The following is a 12,452-nucleotide window of genomic DNA, read 5'->3' on the forward strand; positions in this document are numbered from 1 at the left end:
CCATGGCATCATGCTCATGGTTGGCGCCATTAGTGGCGTCATCACATGGGACTTGAGCGGCTCTATGGCGCCTCAAGACGGCTGCAATGTCAGATGCTGCAATTGTTGCGGTCTTGCTCAGTCCAGGAATCAATTTTCGATTCATGCTTCTTCTCACTCTGAAGAATGGATGTCCGTGTGAAGTCTTTAGTATACGGAGCATCATATCACGACTAGGATGTCCTAGTCGGTCATGCCAAAGCCAATATGTGTCAGAATCCAAGAGATCTTCTCTTATCATATTGTTGGATTCAATTAGTCGAATTGTAGTGACATAAAGTCTACTAAACTGACACATAAGCTTCTCTAAGATGCACTTTCGTCCGCAATCATTAGAGGTAATGCAAAGGAACTCTTTTCTGTTCTCATTATGCGTTTCCGCATGGAATCTGTTGGCTCTTATATCTTTGAAGCTCAATAAGGTTCGATTTGCCTTAGGAGCGTAGAGAGCTTCAGTGACTTTAATCAAGGTGCCATTTGGCAATAGGAATTGGGCCATTCCATGTCCTTGAACTAAACCTGATGGCCCAGCCATCGTAGTCACAGAGGAATATGTAGGCAACATCTCTAAGAATAATTGCCTATGTCGTAGAATAGTGTGCGTAGTCGCACTATCCGCAAGACATTGAAGTTCATCCATTCCTAAAAGAAAAGCTCATAATTAAAAAGGAGTCATAAAGAAAAGAACTCAACTTTTATTAATAAGCCAAACAGAATTACATCATCCTTTCTTTAACCAAAGAAAATCTAATCCAATAAACTAGCTAATGCAAAACAATGGTAGTCGTCTAACTCCTTTCGGTAATTCCAATGCAAATGTGACCAGGTGAGTAGAGAGATGTCGGTGGAGCAAGGCTCACTTAAGTACCACTTATCTCAAAACCTTCCTAGACATCACACTTACATTGAGTACGCCTACTTTGAAGAAAGACTAATACCATTGGCATCTACTACAAAAATAATATGGCAATTGCCTACATCTCTTGGAAAATAAAAAGACTTAATCAAAATCGCCAGTTTCTGGGTCTTGATCCTTGTAGTTTTCCACCCTTAGATCGAGATCGCCATCTTGATCTTCTTGTTCCATGTAGTTTGCCTCCCTTGCTTCACGATACGTCTTGTACGCGTTTGCAACTTGCTGGGATGCTTTACATGCTTTGGCCCAATGTCCAGTTGATCCACATCGAAGACAAACATCATTATTGTCAGGCTCCTTTGATCGAGGCGCCTTTGGGGCGGGATTTGGACGACCAAAGCTCTTAATGGCGTTACCACCATGGTCGGAGGCTCCGCCTCTCTCTCTCTTCACACGTTGACCTCCACGGTTCCGTGCACGACTCTCTTGGTGATTTCCTTCCTCTTTAGGGTGAACATATGGACCAGAACGTCCAGAATTGTCCCTACTCTTAGGGTTTCGCTCCTTGCGTCCTCCCTTGGGGGCGTGACTATAGTTAGACTCCGGAATAAACTTAGTTCCCACGGGTCTAGCATTATAGTTCTTCACAAGAATATTGTCGTACTTTTTAGCTACGTTCATGGCGCCAATGAGCTCATGAAACCTTGTGATACGTCTTGCATTTACATCAATCCGATAATTCTTTGAAATCATCAGTGCAGAGACGGGGAAGGTAGAGAGAGTCTTCTCGATCAACATCGTATCAGTTATGGCTTGGCCACAAAACTCCATCAGGGACTTGATACGAAGGGCTTCCGAGTTATAATCAAGCACAGACTTGAAATCACAAAAGCGGAGGCTATGCCATCGCACTTCTAAATCAGGAAGCAGGGAGTCACGAACGTTGCCAAATCACTGCTCAAGTTCTACCCGTAGCTTTCTTGGGTCTTCCTCATTGAGGTATTCACTTTGGAGCGCGTCATTCATGTGCCTTGTCATGAGAATGATGGCTTTAGCTTGATTTGCTTCAAAAGCAGTAGCTTGCTCAATGGAGAGCACGTTCTGACTAGGCTCTTGGATGGCTCCCAGAAGTCCATCAGCCTTAAGATGTTGGTGCACATCTCGGACCCACCTATGGTATCCTGCGCCAGTTGTCTCCAGTGGAACAAAGTTCAACTTGTTCAGGTTACTCATCCTGAAAAACAACACAAGATTAGGGTTAGTTTCAGAGCGAAAAAGGCTACCACGAAAAACTATTAAATTTCTGAGCGTAGTCGCTTCCAAGAAATTAGGGATTTTCTGAGCGTAGTTGCTTCCAAGAAAATCCAATTCCAAGAGGGGTTTTGGATTAGATCGAAACAACGATTTATGTGGTCGATCGTTTTCTTCTCAACAAACTCTAAGTTTGGAGGACTCTACAAGCTCCAAGCTTAGAGTAAGCACGAACCCCCACAGTTCAGCTTTTGGTCTCCCCTATGAAGAAGAAAGGGGGGTAGAAGAAGGGATGTTGGAAGTCCCCGAGAAAAGAAGAAGAAATTGAAAAACTTCAAAAACGAGAACTTTTAGAAAAGTTTACCTTGAAAAGATGCCGGAATTCTTGACCGAAAAAGTTGACGGAGGTGGCTGGAAAAAGGTTGCCGGAGGTCGCAGGAAAAGTGGCCGGAAACTGGTGGCCTTTAGTTGGCGGCCAGAGCTAGGCAGGGTTGCTGCAGGGGCTGTGCAGGGATGTACGGAGGCTGTGCAGGGCTGGCAGGCAGATGCTCGGCAAGTGCTAGGCAGCTGTTGGCAGATGCAGGCACAGGGGTGCGCAGGTCTCGACAGGTGTCGTCAGGGGCTATGCAAAGCTTTCGGCAGATGTCGATAGGGGTAGGCACAGGGGTGTGCAGGGCTCGGAAGGTGTCTAGGCAGGTCTCGACAGGTGTCACGCCCCGAATTTTTGAATAACTAATTCAAAGTCCGAGACATGAATATACAACTAAAACATAAGTCACTCAAATTTCAAAACTCAAATTTATTTATTACAACTCATTTATACAACGTAAATATGTAAAGCTCAAATTGAGCATCACTCACCTCACTATTACAATCATTGTAAAACTACAACAATTACTCTAACCCGCACGATCACCGCCCTGATTCTCCTAACCTGCAAGACTTCCCGCTACACAATTTGAATAGTGTACCGGGAATTGCAACAACACAAAACCCGGTAAGCTTTTTGCAAAGCTCGTGAGTAAATAAGAAAGAATTGTTATTTTATAACATGTTTATTTTAACTCAAGTAAAAACCAACAATTTCAACATCTGCTAGGAAACATCAAAACAAAACACAGAAAATCCCCAACAAATATATTTCCACAATTCTCTACCCACAATACTACCACTGTGGTCCATCCCAACTGTTTGGACCCAACACCAATAACACGTTAGAGTTCTAACTACCTTGTTACCTGTCATCTCGGTTATTATTTAACCGGCGGTCTTCGGACACCCTGTCCTCAGAGCACTATATCTCGGTTATTATTTAACCGGCGGTCTTCGGACTCCCAGTCCTCAGAGCACTACATCTCGGTTATCATTTAACCGGCGTTCTTCGGACTCCCAGTCCTCAGAGCACTACATCTCGGTTATCATTTAACCGGCGTTCTTCGGACTCTCAGTCCTCAGAGCACTACGTCCCAACACTCTATACATCCCCCACTATTAATCATAAAAACTACATGACTCAATGATCACAATCATCGCATATAAATATGGTAATTCACGTATAACGCCACATCTCAAACCATAATAATTAAATCAACACAATTCCACACTCTTCAATGTCACACCATTCCATATATATATCCACGTAAATATATATATACATAATCATCCGCTCAGGGATAATTACTAATACCAACTATAGTTCACGCAAGAAAACAGGAAATTCATTTTGTATAATTTAAAATCATTTTGGTTACCTATGGACCGTAGTTGATCAAGTCCATGTGATTAAAAACAAATATTTATTCCATAAATATTTTTCACACAATTACGACAAATAAATTATTTAAAAGTGCAAGGTTCGTAATATGAACCACGTGAGATTTACTCACCTCTAATCCAGCTGCGTCTTCTTATTTTACAAAACACGCCACAACCGCTCACCAAGGAAGACCGTCAATCACCTAAATCCAATATGATCATAACTTAGCCAACCAACTTATAAAATAAAATAAAGACGATCCAACGGTCGGATCGAAATTATATGATGATCCAACGGTCGGATCCTCACGGGTCGCCCATAGGATCATCCCCCAAAATTATCACTAAGATCCAACGGTCGGATCTTCCTGAATCGTCCTTATAAACATCTCTACAAATTTTCACGAAAATCCGACGGTCGGATTCTCACAAATCGCCTTCCAAAACCCTAATTCACAATTATACGAAGATCCAACGGTCGGATCTTCGCCCGTGACCTCACAAGGTCACCGGGACAGTCATACGATCAACATATCAAAACTACAAGTCCATCGGACGGTCCGATCTTCGAAAAACAATAATTGGGTTATCGAAATCGATCGAAACCGTAAAAATTCATAATTAAATCATACGATATCCAAAAATTATGAATTATATATGCAAACGATCGTATCGAAACGTAGAATCTACAACTGTAAAGAAATCACATTTTTGACCCCCGGAGGTGGCCGGAAAAGGGACGCCGGTAAAGGGGCAGAGCCGCCGCCGACCACCGCCAATGGTGTCGGGGCCTGGCTGCTCCTCTTCCTCTCATCAAGATGAACAACTTTCATAACTAGCACGAAGTCTAAAAATGAACGGAAGGGGTCGATAATTACCTTGAACAGTATGAAGTGGCCGGAAATTTTCCAGAAACCGGCGAGCTCGATTTTCGACGTAAAAAATTCAATTTCAGGCCTCGATTCCTTCTATAGAGTTGTTAAGAACATCAAGGGGAACCCACTGGAAAAAGAATCAATCGAAACGATGCACTACAGCTCGAGATATACCGATCGAAAGATTTTCGTTTCGGATCGAAAACTTACCGAGCTCTGACGAACGTGAAACCGGTCACTCTAGGTGCAATCCTCCTAGTATGATGATCAGCAGGTTGAGAGGAGTTCATGGAGCCAAGGATCGGAAGTTTTTGTGGCCGGAACTAGGAGAAAACCGGCGTTGACCAAAATCGAACTCAAATTGGAACGAGCTCACCACCGCCGATACAGGAGGCGCTGCCGTGCAAGGTCACCGCATACAGGTGCGCAAGGACCATACGAAGCCAATGGAAGAAGTTTGGTGAAGATTGGTGGCCGGAGGAGGAAGAAATTGGCCGGAGAAGAATTTGCAGGCTAACCGGCGAGCTCGGACGCGGGGGAGGAAGGAGAGAGAAAAAAACGCGCCGGGTTTCCCATTTTGGAAACTGAATTGATTTTTTTTTGGAAACTTCCAAAAATGGAAGTTTTATACCAATTTGGCAATATTTTCAAAAAATCATAACTAATTCATACGAGCTCCGATTTTTGTGTTCCTCATATACACGCGATCGTATCGACGAGCTCTACAACTTTCATGAAGGAAATTTTCCCAAATTATGTACGTATAAAAAGTCGATTTTTGAGACGCCCCTAAATACGTACGATTTCGAAATAAAATCGATCGAACAAATTTCACACTTCTCCAAGCTTCGTACAATCACCCATGACCACGAAATCATTCAAAAATGTCCTCGGAAAATAAATTGGATTTTCGGGGTATTACAACAGGTCTCGGCAGGAGGCTTGCAGGGGCTGTCGGCAGGTCTCGACAGATGCATGCACATGGCTCGGCAGCTGCTCGGCAAGGCTCGCAGGGGCAGGCACAAGGCAGGGGCCGGTCCAATTTTTCTGACAGCCGGTTCCGGTGGTTCCGCCTCCGGTTCTGGGCTCCTTGGGACTAGGGCTTCGATATGTGAGGCGGTGGTTGCAGGATTTTGAAGGTTACGAAATTAGGGTTTTCAGGGTTAGGGCTTCGTGCTGATAACGTGTTTTAGGGAATCATAAAATGAGAGAAAATCGCTGTGTATTCTCATTGATAATAGGGGCCTCTTTATATAGAGGATTACAATACATAGAGTCTGAATCATACAAGGAAAGCTAATCTCTAGATTCTTCTAATTAAACCCTATTATCACTAGGTCAAGTAACCTAGATTTTGGGCCAAACACAAATTAGGGTTTTACTTGAATATATATATATATATATATATATATATATAAGTTTGCTCAGGTGCGGATATCCGCACCGAAGAAAAAGGTGCGGATTTCCAGTTTTGACCCACTTTCCGATCACATTTTTACATCTTAGCCGTTCAGTTTTTAGATCCTAATGTATAGATCATCTCTGCAAAATTTCAGCCAATTTGATGATCGTTAAGGCATCCAAAATTGCAATTTACACGAACGGACCGAATCTGTCGAACCGGAACCGTTCGTATTTATAATGGTAAATTGCAGTTTTTGATGCCTTAACGATCACCAAATTGGCTGAAATTTTGTAGAGGTGATCTATACATTATGACCTAAAAACTGAACGGCTAAGATGTGAAAATGTGATCGGAAAGTGGGTCAAAACCGGAAATCCGCACCTAAGCAAAAAGTGCGGACGTCCACACCGGAGAAGCGCTGTATATATATATATATATATATATATATATATGGTAATCTACCATTCTTTATGTTGTGTATAATGATATATGAATAATAAGTTAAAACTAATCGGCCAAAATGTTACACAAAAAATAAAGTAGTAAACTAATGATATAATTTATTTCATATCTAATTTGCAAAAGAAACATGTGTGTATGTACAGTTCTAGCTTTAGATGAATATATGATATATATCGGCACCCGGCTTCGGGTTTGATTCAAAAAAAAGAAACATGTGTGTATGTATCATCTTAACAATACCATTGAAAGTGAGCTTAATTAGCTAGAAGGATTAAGGCTTCTAGAGCTATAGTGATAAAAATTAAAAAAAAATTATTAGATGAGAGCAGAGGTAGAGGCAGAGGAGGATAGTGGGAAGATAGGTCTAAGACAAAATGGATGAGTGTCACCTATTGAGAGCTGCTTCTTTTTTTCTTTTCTTTTTTTGGTGAAGAGCTTTTTCATTTTTTGAGTGAGAAAGAATCCATCAAAATCTCTTGGGAAGTGGTTGGATTGTTTTTGAGTTTTGATATGTATAAAAAGCACTATAAAATCCTCCAAAATCCAGCATTTAATGAAATCCTTAAAAATCCGTATACTTTTAAATATCTGCATATTTGAATAGATAATTTTAAATCTTAATTAAATACATCAAGATTTTAAAGGATTGTTTAAAATCTCAATTGAATACCCATAGATTTTCAAAATACAAAAAAATCTTGTAGACTCTTAAATGAATACACCCCCCTTAGTTTAATCAATGAACAGTTACTGATATCAATTTGGAAGAAAAATGGAGTATATATGAAGATTTGTTGCCTCAGTAGCTGAAACTATAGCCATTTTTTTTTATTGCTTAGTGTAGTGCAGAGGAGTCTGCTTTAATTGGGTTATCTGTCACTCTGTTATTGTTTTCACTTTGCTGTGAATTTTATGTATGTGTTTTGTTTTTGTTGTCCCATAAAAAGTAGTTTTGTTAAATTTTGTTGTGAGATGACCCCAGAAACAAGTCAGGTATCCTCCTTTCAACAATGATGCAGTTACGCATCCTTTTAGGCATGAAATAGTAGTAGTCTTGTTGATGATTTCTTTGTTATGATTGTAGGTTAATTTGTGCAGGAAAATGATTGTTGTGTTTGTTTGCTTTAATAATAGCTATAAGATGACCAGATTAAGTCTTCATTATCCGGTGGTTGATATGGTTACAAATCTTGAAAATAAGTGTTCATTACTAACAGAATGTAATCTAAGATGGAAAACTGAATCAGAGTCTGGGTTTGAGTTTTATTCCGAAGTAAAATTTTTAGAATGACATTATTGATTCTGATCTTACTAATGAAAATACTAGTACACTTTTGAGCAAATACTGATGCTTTTTGGAGTTGTCTGCAGGTCATTTGATTGTACCTACCTTCTCCCAATTGTAGCCTATTCTTACGAATATGCTCTCTGGAGTGAAGTTCATAGCTTCTTTTCTTTTGTTTCTTAATTGTTTTTGGTTTTAAATTTTGTAATAATTAAGAGTAGGTTTATATTTTCCCATTACTGGTAACACAGGATGAGAATTTGAATGCTTCTGCCAAACAGAAACAAAAGACGAGTTCAGGTAATAAGGAGGGCAAAAAGGAGTTCAGGATATAGTAATTTGGATGGCGAAGAGCTTGAAAGAATGAAAAAAGGGATCTAAAAAAAGGTGGTATTCATCAGATAGTACTCATCATCATCATCATCATCATTCTTCTAGAAATGAGAGTGAGGAAAGTTCTGACGGAGATAGAAATAAAGAAGTGTCGGAATAAGAAAAAGAAGAGATCGAGCAATACAAATGATTAAATTTCAGAACATCTGTCACTACTAGAATTATGTTAATAGACATCGCATGTTTTAAATCGATCAGACTTGCCCACGACGTAAAAAAGTAATCTAATATCGTTTTACTAAAATACCGATTTAAATGTATATCATTAACATCGGTTCTTAAAATGACCGGTGTTAAAAGTTTTGTTTGAAAATTTGCGGGAACCTATTTTTGCAAAACGCGCTAAGTCTTTTAAGTGAAATGAAGAAGCAGGTACTAAAACTCAAAACTTTTATACTTAAAAAAAAATTGCGCCCGACCCCAAATCTGAAACAGATCGAAACCCTCGAGCTCTTCGTCCTCCTCCTCACCATCACAATCCTTCCTCCTCCATTTCCGGCGGAGTCTGAAACGCCAAGAGAGTCGAAGAAACATAGATCCTGACAATGTCGAAGAAACCCGAGCTCCTTCTCGACCTTTCTTCACCTCTGACCGAGATCAATTAGCTTCTCATCTCATCTCAGCTTCTCTCTCCAGATCGGTGTATGAATTTCTAAACACAGCCCCTCTTTTCTTTTTCGCTCTTCGATGTTTTCTTCTAGTTGTTTTTATTCTATGGATTTGTGGGCTAGAGCCCGACCTCACATATAAGGAGAATGAGTTGGGTGAGTCAGTTTCCTGCTCTTCTTCCACCATGACCGATAAAGCTAAATCGTCCGACCTGTAATCCCTCAGATCCAATTCCTCTTCTTTTCGATTTTAAGCTAACTTTTTTGATTTTCTGAAATTTTTAGGGATTTTGATTTCTGATGCGATTGCTTTGAAAATTGTTGCAGTAAGGGGACTAAGAGGGATTTCAGCTCTACGATTCTCGAGCGGAAGAAGGCAGCGAATCGCCTTGTCGTTGATGAGGCCATCAATGATGTCAACTCTGTCGTCGCGCTCCACCCTGAGACCATGGAGAAGCTCCAGCTCTTTAGGGGCAACACAATCCTCATCAAGGTGCGATTTTGATGTCGTTTTGTTGGTTTATTCAGAATATTGTTGAAGAAAATTGATGGAATTTTGCTTAATTAGGTTTTGGGTAGTGAGTGAAGGTAATAACCAAGATAAACTGTGGGATTGTCTGTTTTCAAGTCAAATGGTCATTGCTTGCATCTGGGTTTTATCTATTTTGGATGTTTAGAGGTTTAATTTTGAGATAAGGCTTCATGATCTACATAGCCTCTGCAAGCCATGCAAGACTGAGTGCTTGACAGCTTAAAGATCACTGGGAGAGTTAGCAACTTAGTAATGAATTTCTTAACTTCTCTATTGCAATGGAGTTAGCAGGTTTTCATTAAAGCTGAGCCCCAACTAATTATATTTTTCTGGAAGTACTTTCCCTGCCAACCAAACAAAATCAAGGAGTGATATTATTCCTGGGGGATGTTGGGGCCAAGGTTTCTATTACATTTACATACATGCATTCTGAATTTAAAAACCCAGATGAACGTAGGCATAATATATAGTACTATGTATTATGAATTTCTGATCACATGAAGGATCGAAATAATTTTAAAGAATTACATGTTCATATACTCTAGTATTAGATATTAGTATATAGAAAATATGAACTTGGGAATCTTCCTCTTATTGCTGGATTTTATGTCCTAGCAACCAGCTATTTTGATCTTTTCTCTTGAAAAAGTTATTGGTTAATTAGATTTTTCCCTTATGGTTTGTTTTACCTCCAGCTTGGGTATGTTCTCTCTTGCTTCCTTCCAATCTTTGTACCAATTGAAATTGTGAGCTATGCAATTTTGGTTTTAATTGCTTTATTCTATGATTTGTATGGTCACCTTGAGTTTGAACGTACTGTTGATTTTGTTATGCTTTTGAGATTGGACGGTCTGGAGGTTGAAATGTTTTTCTTGGGGATTTGGTGATTGAGGATTTAGCAAGCATGGCAGAAGTACATTGATATTGTTAGTGAGCTATATCGATCCTACTTGGACTGATGGTTTGATTGTGGTGAGTGGTCTCGCTAGTCCTTGTTGTTTTCGATGTTTCTCTGTATTAGTACAGCAGTGTAGTTACTTACTTTCTGTTTGGTTTTCTTGTCGGATTGTTTGTTTTGTATTTCTAAAAGAGCAAAGGTGGAGATGGTAGCTCGATTGGTAATAATGATTCAAAAAGATCAATGGGACCGGTTTTCAGCACTTTTGTTTATGAGGAGGGATCTGAAAATGATTTATAAGCTTCTTTACTACTGCTAACTATGGGAGGTTTGATATATTAGGAGTTCAGTTATATCTACATGGTTTTTCATGCTTTAAGTTCTACTGAAACTGTCATAATCATGTTCAGCAATTTTTGTATGCTTGGGTTAGCTTTTTCGTTGTTTAATTTATCAGCTTAGTTTGCGAACTAGAAGTGGAGATTACTTGTATCTTGGAATAGTGATTGTGGTGGTATTGTGTCTTGTCTGTGAAAACTATAAGTTGCACAATTGGAAGGCCGATAGAGTACTTGGTACTAATTATGTGAAGTTTTATACACAATTTGATCTTGCTCTTTGTGTACAATATCTTGTAGAACTAAGAGTTCTAGTTATCTGGTGCCTAAGTGTTTAGTTATATAAATTTTGTTTTTCATAGTTCTTCAAAAGTAGTCATCTGAAGTCAATGAGCTAATCTTTGTCATATTTTATAATTCCTTGGCATGGGCTAATACTATTTTGTCAAAAGAAAAAATAAAATAAAATAAAGGTCATTCTAAGGTGAAGTTGTTTACCTTGCAGCAAGATGGATGCTATACATGCTATTTTGTCAGTTATATCTACATGTTAGAATGGTTCACGTACTTATGATGAATAGACAATGGGTGGATGGTCTAATATCAGTCCATCAGTTTGATATGTAGTGATTGCACTACTATGTTACAGTGTTTTAGCTAACACATGTTACTGATTCTTGCCCCTCTATACAGATATTTGACAAACTATGTCAGAGTTTTAATGGAAATGTATTGCAAACTCTATTTAACTCAGCAGACAGACTTGGTAGTTGTCCAACAGAAAACATGAGATTCTGGATTTGGAGATTTACTTGCGACCAAGCTTTAGCCGTGACTACCTCAAATATCCTTACTTTAGAAATTTAATATTTTTTGTTCTGTTATTTTCCCTTCAATGTCATTGGATCCTTGACTCTACGTACTTATTCATTCATTTATCCTCTTTGTTCAGGCAATTACTTTGTCAAACTGCATTGTTGCTCACAATAATGACTTGTTCGCTTTGCTGGTGTCCTATAATTTTGCCGAGATAAAAAGCAATGTGTTCAAGCGATATAGTAAGGAAAACATTCATAGCCTGGTATACTTTGGTGAGTTTGCTTCCTTTTATTGGCTTATAGCCACTATGTTAATTAAACTAGATGTGGTTCTGTGTCCGATGAATTAAATTAGATTAGTCTTATATTCTTTTCAGATGGTCCTAAATCCTCTTTGATTTTATTTTATTTTTTGTTTGTGACCAGATTCTGTGGAGAGGTTCCACATTTATGCATTTATCATATTCATCCTAGCTCAAAACATTCTGGAGGAAACATTTGATGGGAAACTGTTTTAACATTTTTGGTACTGCAGAACGCTGGTGTGGTATTCGTCTGTGAAATGATCATCGATATCGTAAAGCACTCGTTCATTGCTAAGTTCAATGACATAAAGCCCTTTGCATACTCTGAGTTTCTTGAAGGACCTATGCAAGCAGGTACTGTTTTGTTCAAAGTGTGGATAGCTTTCTTATATTATTTGTTGAGTTTAGATCAGTTCAGCAAATGTTGACTTATGATTCTAAATTACACTATTCACTGCAAATTGTTCTGTGTGTTTTTTTTTTTTTGGCTTAAAGAGTGGGATTGGAGATTTGAAAGGTGGAAGTGCGGGACGAGAACCTGAATATTGTGGCAGACGTTCAAACAGGATCAAGAGCTTTGCCTACTTTCATCAACTATACTCGTGATGGTATAGAGGTACATGTATAGTCAT

At 39.1% G+C, this 12,452-nt stretch overlaps 2 long non-coding RNA genes across 3 annotated transcripts; one reads left to right on the top strand and one right to left on the bottom strand.

Moving 5' to 3' along the window:
- Positions 1-2,075: 2,075 nt before the first annotated feature.
- On the bottom strand, positions 2,076-5,353 carry LOC112200424. Of its 2 annotated transcripts, XR_005810309.1 has the most exons (6): positions 4,987-5,353; positions 4,780-4,903; positions 4,033-4,104; positions 3,008-3,095; positions 2,511-2,878; positions 2,076-2,129 (listed from the first exon to the last, which is right to left on the bottom strand). It is a non-coding gene; the product is annotated as an uncharacterized LOC112200424 (long non-coding RNA). The 2 variants fall into 2 exon arrangements; XR_005810308.1 differs by lacking the exons at positions 2,076-2,129; positions 2,511-2,878 and having other exon boundaries at positions 2,924-3,095.
- A 6,269-nt stretch (positions 5,354-11,622) lies between these two features.
- On the top strand, positions 11,623-12,365 carry LOC121052692. Its single transcript, XR_005809803.1, has 3 exons — positions 11,623-11,788; positions 11,942-12,174; positions 12,316-12,365. It is a non-coding gene; the product is annotated as an uncharacterized LOC121052692 (long non-coding RNA).
- Positions 12,366-12,452: the final 87 nt, after the last annotated feature.

This window comes from Rosa chinensis, chromosome 4 (assembly GCF_002994745.2).
Source record: "Rosa chinensis cultivar Old Blush chromosome 4, RchiOBHm-V2, whole genome shotgun sequence".
NCBI lineage: Eukaryota > Viridiplantae > Streptophyta > Magnoliopsida > Rosales > Rosaceae > Rosa > Rosa chinensis.